Raw genomic sequence first — 12,636 nt, forward strand, 5'->3', positions numbered from 1 at the left:
CGAGTTTGCCTCAATAGCATAAAATCCAGTATCCTTCTTTTGAGACAACCCATTCTCCAACAGTTAATTGCTAATTGTTCAATAACCCTAGGAGTAAATCTTCCTTTTACACTAGTTATAAAGGGAACATGATTCTGGTGAGTTCACTAATAATATTGTTTCTCACTGCTACATGGAATTGCTGGGTTGAAGCCTGGTCCCTGAACAGCCTGCTGGGTGATGCTTGCTCACTTCTGTGATTATCGTTTAAGTGGTACAGATCCTTGCAGAGGTAGCAATGATTCTTTGAAGGAAAATGAACCCATTCCCTTAGTGCCAAGTTCTTTCAAGGATGCTCTAAGTTAGGGCTCCTAAGTTACAGATCTTAACAATCACCTCCTTCCCAGAGTGCAAGCCAGCCCCCAAATACTGGTGGAGGACACTTTGTTGAAATCCCTGAATCCCCTTCACTTTCCAGGAGCAAGGCACCTTTCTTCAGCCACTCAAAATACAAAAAAATCTAGTTTAACTTTTCTCTCAGGACAGTGGGGCATGTTCATCCTGTACTTATGTAACTAAGGGAAACCTAACTTAAATGATTCTTCACACAGTCAGGAGGATCTGCTTCAAGGTTATTTTCTACCCCTGCCCAAATTGCAAAGCAATTGCAAACTTCTCTTGCTAAAGAAGAAAGAAACCATGAATTTAATCTCTAGCTTAAACATTTCTCTTATAGGACATTTTACTACACTTAAAAAGTATTAAAACCTTATAAACATGTAGTGTTTTCTAGTCTGTAGTTTGACTTCCTTCTGAGATGTAAATATCATACAACTTGGCAAATTCTACTAACATTATTACTATCACCATTAGTTCCAGAATGAACAGGATTAACATTTATTGAATGTTTACTCTGTCAGGCTAAGTGTTTTATATGCTGCATCTTGTAAGGATAAAATAACACTAATTGAAGTGGTATTATTCTCATTTTATAGATGAAGAAACTGAGACTTAATTTGTCCCCAAACAAACTAGTAAGTAGCAGAAATAGGCTCAAGCCAACATCTGTGTGATTATCCTGCTTTCGTTAGGTCCCATTGTTTGCTACTTAAGTGGCTGAACCTCTGCTTATTTTCCAAAAAAGCCTGATAACCATCCTTTAAGTTTAGCTACCTATGTATAGACAGACTTTAGTATTACAAATTTTTCATTCGAGTGACCAAGATAACATCATCAGTAATAAGTCATGTGGGTATCATGTACCCCCTAATATGATGAGATGAGAAAGGTAAATTACCTCTGTGATATTATTCCTCAAAATTCAAAACCTTAGTCTAATTGTGATAAGTCATCAGACAAGTCCTAATTGAGGGACGTTTTACAAAATACCTACCAGTACTCTTCAGAAGCTTCAAGGTCATTAGAGAGAAGGAAAGACCAAGAAACTGTCAGATTGGAAAAGGCTAAGGACATACGACAAGTAAATACAAGGTGATAATCCTGGATTGGACCCTGGAACAGAAAAAGGACATTAGTGGAAAAATAAGGGAAATCTGGGTAAAGTCTATTGTTTAGTTAATAGTATTTCACCAGTGTTAATTTCTGTTTTGCTAAATATGTGGTGGTTATGCAAGAAGTTAAACATTAGTGGAAGTTGGATAAATGGTATACGGAAATGCTCTGTACTACTTTCTCAACTCTTCTTTAAAGCTAGTATTATTTCAAAACAAAAAGTTAATAGAATTGTTATCAAAGCAGTCAGTCAAGGGAATGTGGATAGTATAACTGTCTTATTTATGAGGTCATATTTGGTCCTAGTGATACTTCTTAACCTTAAGTTCAGAAGAGGAATTAGGACAAAGAAATAAACTTACTTTGTTGGTATGAGAACCTGCCATTTTAGATGTGTGACATTGTGGTTAGAATACACAATCAAATTCATACCGTGTTTTAATATCCTTTTTCTCTGAAGTTTTAAAAGAAGAGCTTCTAATACTTATGTTAGAAGATTTAGACTGAAATAGAACAAGATTTCTCTTGTTCCCACAGAGAAAGCTTTGTCTTCCTCTGCATCCCTTGAAAGAAAATTAAATCAGCATGACTTTTTCCATCTCAGATGGTGTTTTTTTTTTCCCATAGCAAGAAATATGTTTCTTAGAGGGTAGAAAGAAATATGGGACTGTTCAGCTTTTTTTTCCTCCCTGGATATGATTTCCACTGAAAATATCTAAATTTGTCAATCCCAGAGAGAGATTTGGACTTGAAGTTCTCTAGATTGTCTCTAAAAGGGGGGACATAAGTGCTTCAGCCATGATTATTTTGACATTCAAAGTGTATAGGACTTAAAGTGTATAGTTTTAAAATTGTGAATTCCGTTATTATGATTCTACGTAGATTAAACAAATTCTCTACTATGATGTATTCTGTGTATTTCAACAATTTGGGTTTTTCATGCTTGCTCCTGTGCTTACAAATTCAGTAGGTCTCCAGGGAATGTTAATTACTAATATCTGTAATGTCATTTACAAGTAATAGTCTTCTTTTCTCCTATACATTTTCTCATTTGATCCTACTAACAGCTCTGAGAGGTAAGTAAGGATGATTATTCACCAAATTACAGATGAGAAGTAATAAATGAAAAGGTTACATGATAAGCCCAAACTTGGATAGCTATTAAATACCAGAATGAGGATAGTCAGTTCAGAGTCTTCTGACACCATATTCCATGTTCTTTCCATGACATTAAACTCTCATAGCATTCAATGCTGGGTTAGTATATGTCCCTATGCTTTAGATCAGTTTTTAATCTAAGAGGGGAAGAGTATGAAATGTAATGGTGAATTTGTGCATTTTTATGTGGAGAAGGTCCATAACCTTGATGGATTCTCAAAGGGAACTGAGATGCCATCAAGTTTAAAAAGTTTTTTCTAAATACTATATAGGAAAGGAGTATGCATGTTTCTCACATTGCCAAAAGTAGTAAGGAAAATATGGTTTATAATTGTCAATAACAAAATCCCTTCCTTCTCTTCTGCCAGTTCCCAATATACACACTATGGCCATTTCTTTAAAGTTTTACTTTTTCTGGTCTTGAATTTATTTTTAAAAGGTTCTGCAGTTGAAAAGAATGTCGAGAAAAATAGATATTTGAAGGAAGTTTTTGAAGGGAAATATATTCACTTTCTTGACTAACCTGTGCACTTAAAGAAGCTGTATAATCAGGGTGGGGGCACAAATTAACATTTAATGAACACTGTTAAACCTCTATGTTTGATGCTTTACACATATAATCTCTGACTTCTCAGAACAATTCACCATCTTGCTCTTAGAGGCTAAGTTACTTAACAACACAGCATAACTAATAAGTGGCAGAATTTAGATTTTAGTCCAGATCTATCTGGCTCTGAGGCTCTTCCCACTGTACCCTGAAATAGAATGGGCAAGATTAGATATGGCAGTGTGAGTGTCTCAATGTAAGTGCAAGGCTGGGTGTGGGTGTGGGTGACCATGATTCATCAACTTAGGTGCCGGCCCATGGAGTCATAAGTCTAGAAATCAAATCTAGGCTACAATGAAAATAAATATTGTGTAGAAGGCAAGAGGAAATAATGATAATATACACAGAGAATCCTTCAAAAGGAAAAGGCAGGAATTTAGACATTATGAATATCAAAGCTGAGTTTGAGATGTCAGAATATCTGATTTTCTGTGGTTTAAATGGCAGGTATTTGGTATCTAGGAGGTCTGAAAACAAGTGTCATGGACCTAGTCATTAGGGTGAGAAGTAGGGAGGCAGGGCAACTGGGTCCAGGAGCCAGGCATCAAGAAACTAGGGAGAATAGTTCTAATTCAGTCACTGAGAATATAGGGGACTAAGGCCCAAGGAACTGGCAGCAAATGAGATTTATGACAGACCACTGAAGTTGATTGCCTTAAGTACCCTCTTCTTAGATCAGGATTGATACCAAAATAAGCATTTGGCACTAAGCATGAAGGTGGGAATTAAGCAGCTTTACCAGTCTGGGATAGGGACCTAAAAATATAGAGACTGAAATAAGTACAGTGATATTTTTTCTCATTAATCTAGTACAGTGGCTCTCCAGTTATGGTCCCCAGACCAGCAATATCAGCGTAACCTAGGAGTTGGTTAGAAATGCAAATTCCCAGACCCAACCCCAGACCTATTGAATCAAAAATTCTGGGGTAGAGCCCAGAAATCAGCGTTATAACCAGCCCTCCAGATGATTCTGATGCATGCTAAAGTTTCAAAACCACTGATCCAGTTTTCTGTGTTGTCCCCCAAAACCTAAGGTCAACTTATATGCAGAAGAAAACCAGAACTAAAAAAGAGTAGGCTAGTTTAAGGCCTTCCACCTCTATTCTTTGTGTATATGTGAATTACATACATTAAAGAGGCTGTTTGGCAGGGTCATAATAGAATATTAGGGTTAAGCAAAATAGGTTTTTCTTTGAGGGCTAGAACTTCCCCCCCCCACCGTCTGCTCTTCTTTGTCCTACTTTAAAGAAAAAAACCTAAGGGATCACTATCTTACAAGGTCAATTGGCCCATTATGGGCCAGTCAGTAAATAAATCTCATTTTGCTCACCTAGAAGAAATATCCTATTTCCAAAATTCTAAAAGGTTTATTTAAATGTGACATAAGTATCAAGATTAGGTACATGGAAAATATTAGACAAAAATGAAAACAACTAGTTTGTGTGCTTATCATGTGCCAGATATGGTGGTATGCAGTGGGAATACAGAAGTGGAAAAAAACCTTAAAAACCCCTGATTTCATAGATCTGATGTTCTAGATGGGGAGAGAGATAATAAACAAGAAAATAAAATATATAGTATATTAAATAATAAAAGATATTACAACTTTAGATAGTGTGTCTAGCCAAGGCCTTGTCGAGAATATGACATTTGAATAAAGAACAAGAAGTAAAGGAGCATGCCATGTGGCTCCCCTGTGGAAGGGTGCTATAGATTTAATTGTATCCCCCAGAGTTCCATGTATTAGAAACTTATCTACTACTGAGACAGTGTTAAAAGGGTGGGAGATCCTATTATGGTAATTGGAAGGTGGGGCTTTGAAGAGGTGATTGGATTGTGAGGACTAGGCCCTAGTGAATAGATTAAACCATTGATGGTTTGATAGTGGTTATGAGCATGGTTCTGATAGCTTTAAAAGGAGAATGTGAGAAGCTCTCTCTCTCTCTTCGCCTGCCATAATCACCATGTGATACCCCGAGTCACTCTAGAGTCACCACCAGCAAGGCCTTCACAAGATGTGTTCCCTTGACTTTGGACTTCCCAGCCTCTGAAACTGTAAACAATAAATACTGTTTCTTTACAATTACTAGTGTCAGGTATTTCTGTTATAAGCAGCAGAAATGGACTAATGCCAAGGGTATTGCCAATAGAGGGAACAGCAAATGCAGAGTCCCTGATGCAGGAAGATGCCTAACATATTTGAGCAACAGCTGGGTCATTGTGGCTGAAGTGGTGTAAATTGGATGCAGGGATTAGGGGAGTAGTATGTAAAGCAAAATCTATACACAGATATTCAGAATACTGTTCTCTCAACTTATCAATATTTTCAAAATTTTTTATACAAAAGCATTGGGGGGGAAATAAAGCTATAGTAATTTAGATAGTATGGTATTGGTTCAGGGATAGACAGATAAATAGAACAAAAAAAGAGAGCCCATGAACACCCTTGTGTATAAAGACATTTGATATATGGCAAAGGAGGTACTACAGCTTAGGGCAAAAGAATGGACTTATTGATGAATTGTACTAGAAATTGGTTATCTATAAGGAAGAAAATTAGGTTGGACCTCTAACTTACATCATATCCCAAAATAAATTTCAGGTGAATTAATGACCTAACTATGAAAGGCAAAATGTAAAACTTTCAGGAAATCTCAATGACATTGGGGTAGAGGGGGATTTCTTTAACAAAAATAGTAATGTAACAGCAATACTTATATGGTTTTTACTGTGTGTCAGGCACTGTTTTACATAGGTGTTTAACATATAACTAAGTTAATCTTCACAGCAAACTTATGAGGTAGATTCTCCTTTTTACAAATGAGGAAACTGAAGTATAAAGAGATTACTTTACTTAAGGTCATATGACTCAAATGATAAAGCCAGGATTTGAATCCAGGTATTCTAGATTCAGAGTTCATGCTCTCAACTATTTCACTAAACTTCTCCAAAAGATAAAAATAAAAAATCGTAAAGGAAAATATTGATAAATTCAAGTATATTAAAATTAAGCATTTCTGTTTATTGGAAGACCTTATAAAGAAAGTAAAAAGACAAGCCACACAGTGGGAGAAGATAATTGTACCACATGAAATTGACAAAGGACTGCTTTTCCAGAAATATATAAAGAACTACAAATCAATGTTAAAAATACTTGGGCAGACTCTTCATAGAAGAGGAAACTCAAATGGCCAATAAATGCAAAAACATGCTTCATCTCATTAACAATCAGAAGAATGCAATTTAAAACCATGATGTGATACCACTTCAAGCTGCCAGATTGGCAAAAATGTTAAAGTTGATGATATCAAGTATTGGTAAGGATATAGAACCATGAGACCATTATTCCATTGCTGATGAGAGTGTAAATTGTTACCACCACTTTGGAAAACAGTTAGGCATTGCATAGTAAAATTGATCATGCACAAACCCTGTTACCTAATAGTTCCATTCCTTGGTATATACCCTATAGAAAACTGAGCTCATGAATACCAGAAGACATGCACAGAAGGTTCATAGAGGCATTGCTCACTATAGCCAAAAGATGAAAACAACCCAAATGTCTAGGAGAATGAATAAAGTGTTATATTCACACAAGGAAATATAACAACAGTGAAAAATGAATGGCTACAACTATACAAATTTATGCTGAAAACACAGCATGTATACAAATCAGGTATTAATAATTACCCTTTCACTAAGCAAATCTTTTACAATGGTTACAAAAGAATACAAATGTTAACATTTGAAAAGCAACTTCTTTTCAAAATGATACATGGATCTCACGGTTTGTACCTATATTCTCTTTTCAAAATTACATTTGAAATGCAAGAATAATGGAATAATTGCGTGGGTTTGAGAATTCTTATGGCTGTATTTCTTCCATTTAAAAAAATTGAAGGAAGTGAGAAATAACTTTCCTAGTTGAATTAAGTTCGCCTTTGCAAATTGTAGCTCTGGAAATATGACCCTTAATGATTTTTTTTTTTACTTGTAAGTTTTACTTCTGACTTTTCAAATAATATTTTCTGATAACTGATCTTACCAAAACTTTAAAATTTGATTTTGGTAAGGTCAGTTATCAGAAAATATTTTTTGCACTTAGGCAGTATTCTTTTTGAGTATTAAGAGTTTGTCTGAATGTGAATTTCCTCTAAACATATTTTAGACTATTTGCCCTCAAAAATACAAGGAATGTTCAGCATAATGACCCAGTGTTTTCAACTATAAAGCTACTCTTTTTTTCTTCCAGAAAAGGAACTTTGCTCATTGCATAATGGTCTTTTCCATGACTGTAGAGAGATAGAGGAACACTAAATGCGGATGACCTTTTGCCAAAATATCCAATTATTGAGTTTCTTTCATAACAAAAAAAGAGAAATTTTTATTTTCATTACCTTTCCCAAACTAAGAAGTTAAGAATTGTTATTAACTTTTCATTTTGTTTATTTTTCCCATATAAAAACTTTTTCTAGTGGGAAAAACCTTTTCTAGTTACCTTTAAATTTTTACTTTTAATATATTTGAGATATCTTATAATCAGCAATTTTCTGTTGATTTGACTCTTTTTTTATTGAGATATAATTGATTATACACATTTGTGGGGTACAGAGTTGAATATCAATACCTGTGTACAATGTGAGATGATCAAATCAGGGTAATTAGCATATTCGTCATTACAGAACATAATCATTCTTTGTGTCCACTAATCAATTCAGACTCTATTTTAATTAGTAGTTTCAGTCTCTTTTCAAACTAAATTGTTTTTAGTTATTTAAAAAGGGGAGGAAGAAGAAAATTGATACATTGTTATCTGTTTTTTCTGTTTCTTGTTCTGTCCATATCGAATACCAACATGTAAACTGTCTGAGAAAGAAGGAAGGAGGAAAAGCAAGGCCGCTTGATGACCATAAATGAACTAATTTCCACTATTTAGAACTATATCTTTTTAGTTATTCTGTGACTGCTTGAGATAAAATTGCAAATATGATATCTAAAGGTATACATACACACAATTTATATCTTGTAAATCAGGAAGAAAATAAACAATATTTTTGATAACAAAAAACATGCTAAGACATTTGACAATTTAGAAATAAATTAAGTCATTAGCTAATTGGTACAAAAGCATGCCAGGTTCAGCTGGCTTTGATTCCACTTAATGTAGGATTTTGCGGATTCTTTCCCTTCTCAATTTTACAATTTTCCTTCCAAAAACAGTTTTTACCATTGTTCATAATGTGTTATCTTTTCCTAGCCACATTTTTGCTCGAACTAGTAATTACTCCTTAATTTCTTGGGGTGTGTTTTGTTTTTTGGTTTTTTGAGGTTTGTTAACAGAATTTTAAAAGCAAATAATTTAGACTCTTCCCTGCCTTTGCCTATTGGGGATTCTAACCTATTCTCCTTAAAATTCTCAGAAAATATTCAAGACCAAGGATCATTGTAATCATCTTCATATTTGCTTTCATTTTTGAGTACTGAGTATGTGCCAGACACTGTGCTAAGTACCCTGTGTATTCAATCTTTAATTTTCACACTAACCCTATGAAGTCTGGTAAATAGCCTTCACTTTACAAATGAGAATGCTGAGGCTAAGAGAATAAGTACTTTGTGCCTGTTAGTTACTAGAATAACTGGAATATGAACCATGCTCTCTCTGTCTCCTCAGACTTTTTTTCCCCCCATAAACCCTGATACCTCCCTTCCTGTATTACATGCTTCCCACCTAATCAATATGGTTATAAAATAATGGAAATTCTGAGTGTTCTCCACCCATTCATCTTAAGCAGAAAATAGTCTTTAAAAGACAATTTGGCTAGTTGTGACATAAATATGTACCATGTCTTGAGATGATACACTATTGAATTTCCTTTTGAAAAATTAACAACTACTCTTGTTGGGAAAAAAAATTGTTTATATACATTTTAAGAAATACTTTTTTAAAGTGTAAAAACCTTGCAATAGTTGTTCACACCCATGAGAGTGCAAATTCTATAGCTAAGCATGGACACCATAAGAAAGTTTGAGAATCCTATTTGGGATAATTTAAGAAATGTGTGATGTATGCTGAGTTATACTTAGTGCAGCTTAGTTATACATCCTTATGCTTTCTTTATGAATAATTCTATATTCTTCTTTCTGATATAATCCTCTATGCTACATTAGTACTTTACTAGCAATTCTTGTCTTCAAGAAATGACAGAAGATGAGCAAATTCTATCTTAAATTCTTTGTCAGCAGATCTCAGTAGTATACATTTCGATTTCTATTTGAAATCCAATTCTGCACCCTTATTCTCCAGATATGAAGCTGTGTGAGTCTTTGGTTCTTTCATTTCAAATCTGTAGGTAGGCATAAGTGGTCTGTTTAACAGGCCTTTTTTGTGTGTGCATTGTATCTTTGACCTTTGCTTCAGATAGCATTCAACAGTCTTTAACAGAGGGAGACCATGAAACCGGTGGTGTAAAGGCTTTATTCTATAAAAGAAGTCACATAGGCAAAGCTTTATGTTTGCTAAGTGATGTAATTCTTTTGCTCATACATGCAGAGATTGGCCATGGGCCAATAGTAACATGATGGAAAAGCATTACTAGTACAGTTTCACAACCAAACTTCCCCACTCCATTCTATATTTTTAAAGAGAGAGAGAGAGAGAAAGAACCTCCTTTCCTGTGAAGCATGTTATCTAGACTCAGTCACCTGCTTTATCAGGATTCATAAAATCACTCATGGAAAAAAAAAAAGTTGTTTTTTTTTAAATCAGCAACTAAGGAGCAGATTTTCCAGGGAGAAAGATGCCTGCTTAAATCAGTCTGAGTGCCCAGAGCAGAATTATGAAGGGAAAGCCCACTTATAGGAACAGCTGCTAGTTTGGGAATACTGGTTATATTATGGCTATGAGATATTAAATGATATTTATTCTAAGGTTATGCCTTTTTCTTGTAGGTTGTGAGTTAGGCAAACACCATCATTAGAAAGAACTGTTTATCCTTTTGTATACCAAGTGATCTAATGTCTTTAGAGGAATGAGGAGCAAGCACATTTTTATTACCATTTTAAAAGCCTTGGAAATTGGCTAATGAAGTGTTGTTAGCCATTCTTTGAAAAGTACATTATGTCCTTGTAGTTTTCTGATGGTATAGAGGACTTAAATTGATTGTTTCCTTCTTGTTGAGTCATAAGATATTCCTGAGCTTCATATTTGATGAATACTGACTTACTTTGCTAGATCTTTAAGTACCCTGGGATATTCTTGTGTAAGCTTGTGTATATGTATGCATATGGGAGTTTCTTTTCTTTTCTGCAAAGTTATTTAGTATATATACTTGGTAATGTAAATTTCTGTTGCATTTTTAAAAACAATGCTTATCTTGTTTATATTATGATCACTATGGATTTTACTTAAGCTTTAATTAAACATCAAAATATTTGGACTTGTATTTCTGAGAACCTTGGACTTAGGCTGCAGTTTCTTCTCTTCAAGCAGTAAGATTTTTCAGCTTCTGTTAAGGAAGACCTGGAATTTACTGCCAGTGAGAGAAGAAAGCAGGTTTACTACAGAAACAGCATCACTGGAGTCAGACCCAACATAGATGGTGGATTGTGGTGGTTAGGATCTGAAGGAATGAAGTGTGATGCCCAAGTGGGTATCAGGTTATTTGGCAGACACATTTTGTGTGTGTGTGTGCAAATTTAGAATCAAACTTAGAGGTAGATATCATGGTACAGTGGGAAAAGTCTGGTTTTATAAAAATAAACCTGACTTACTCGCTGTAGACAATAACTTTAACTCTCTGAATTCTCTCAATAGTAAAATGAGGATTATGACCTCCAACTAATAGAATTAATAGTAGAATTAGGAAAATATGTATTTATTGACATAGGCCCTCAATAAATGGTGACTCATTGTTTTTATCATTATTTTCATCATCACCATCATCATCATTATTATTCCTGCTTTCAGATGCCTCCATTTTACATTTTCTGTAAAATTTTTTGTTAGCCAAGAAATTGCATAACCCAATACACTAAGCAGCTTTAAATAGGAATACAGTGTTTGACAGTTGATTTCTTAGGCTTTGAGTTATGATAAGTATTTATTATTTACATGAACCTGGCTTTTTTTCCCTTCTGGACTGGTTTTGTTTGAGTAAAGCCCAATGAATATTCCTTGTAGAACTGTTTTTCTACTTTTCTACTCCTTTTTTTTTTTTTTTTTTTTGGCATTCCTGAGATATTACAGAAAACCAGAATAAGTGGGAGAGAGAAGTAAAGTTCAACTCTAACTGCTCGAAATAGACTTTTAGGGACAGAGGTCAAAACTCTCATTATTAAGCCCAGCGAATGATGATTAACAGAGAAGCATATGTCACATAATGAAAAAAATAATGCTTAGTTTTGTACACTGTAAATAGATGAACACACAAGGCTGAAAGTTGCTCTACTTCCATTCTGCAAAACTTAATTCAGAGTTTCAGTAACTCTCAAATTTAGAACTTGATTTTAATACAGAATATGAGAATAGGAGTAGTAGGGGATAACTCTAACTGTTATGCATAAAAGCTGTGTAAGTATTAACAATTTTAGCTTGGGCTCCTGATCTAAAATTAACAACCTCACAGGGGCTCATTATTGGGAGCTGAATCTCTTAAAAATTATTTTGAAAAACAATTCTACCTTAAATTGTCTCCCATCTAGTATGACTGGTGCCAGAGTCTACTTGGATGAACTCTAAAAATCTGAGGTCCAGAATGAACACATAAAGAAAGGTCACACTGTTAGAAAAAAAGGGAAGGTACTTTAGCTTTTCTGAAAACCCTAGTAATTAGTATTGCCTTCATCTTTCTTTTCGCTCCCAATACTTAATTCTAAAATTCAGTTTGTGTATTTATTAAGTATTTATTCATCAAGCATTTATTAAGTGCCTACAACAAACCAGACATTCTACCAGATACTGAGGCTTCCAAGGTGGCTAAGATATAGTCCCTGGACTCGGGAAACTTACTCAGTAAGATGTATGACATAAAAACAGTTAGTTACAGTGCATTGTTCCTATACTTGTGATAGGTCTTGAATATAATATGAGAACTGCATGATACTGCCTCAGGCCTTTTACAATCTAACTAGAAAAACAAGACTTAAATATTTGAAAGAATATAGAACAGATTACAATTAGGACCAGAATGTCCTATATAGAGAATGTGAAGTCAAGAAGCCAAAAAATCTCTGTGGACCATGTAGAGAAAAGTGTTATGAAAAAGAGCCTTGAAAGTAGGAAGATTTCTTAGAGATGAAGAAGAGGAAAGACATTATAATAGGAATGGTTATAGAAGAGGTAACAATGCCAAGAGATATTTTGAAAGAAAGTTTGATAGAAA

General features: G+C 34.5%; 1 protein-coding gene across 1 annotated transcript in view; it reads left to right on the top strand.

The window, feature by feature from the left end:
• Positions 1 to 12,636, top strand: part of MEGF9 (multiple EGF like domains 9) — a 130,504-nt gene that overhangs the window by 92,139 nt on the left and 25,729 nt on the right. The window lies entirely within an intron of this gene.

This window comes from Cynocephalus volans, chromosome 17, assembly GCF_027409185.1.
Source record: "Cynocephalus volans isolate mCynVol1 chromosome 17, mCynVol1.pri, whole genome shotgun sequence".
In the NCBI taxonomy this organism is placed as follows: Eukaryota; Metazoa; Chordata; class Mammalia; order Dermoptera; family Cynocephalidae; genus Cynocephalus; species Cynocephalus volans.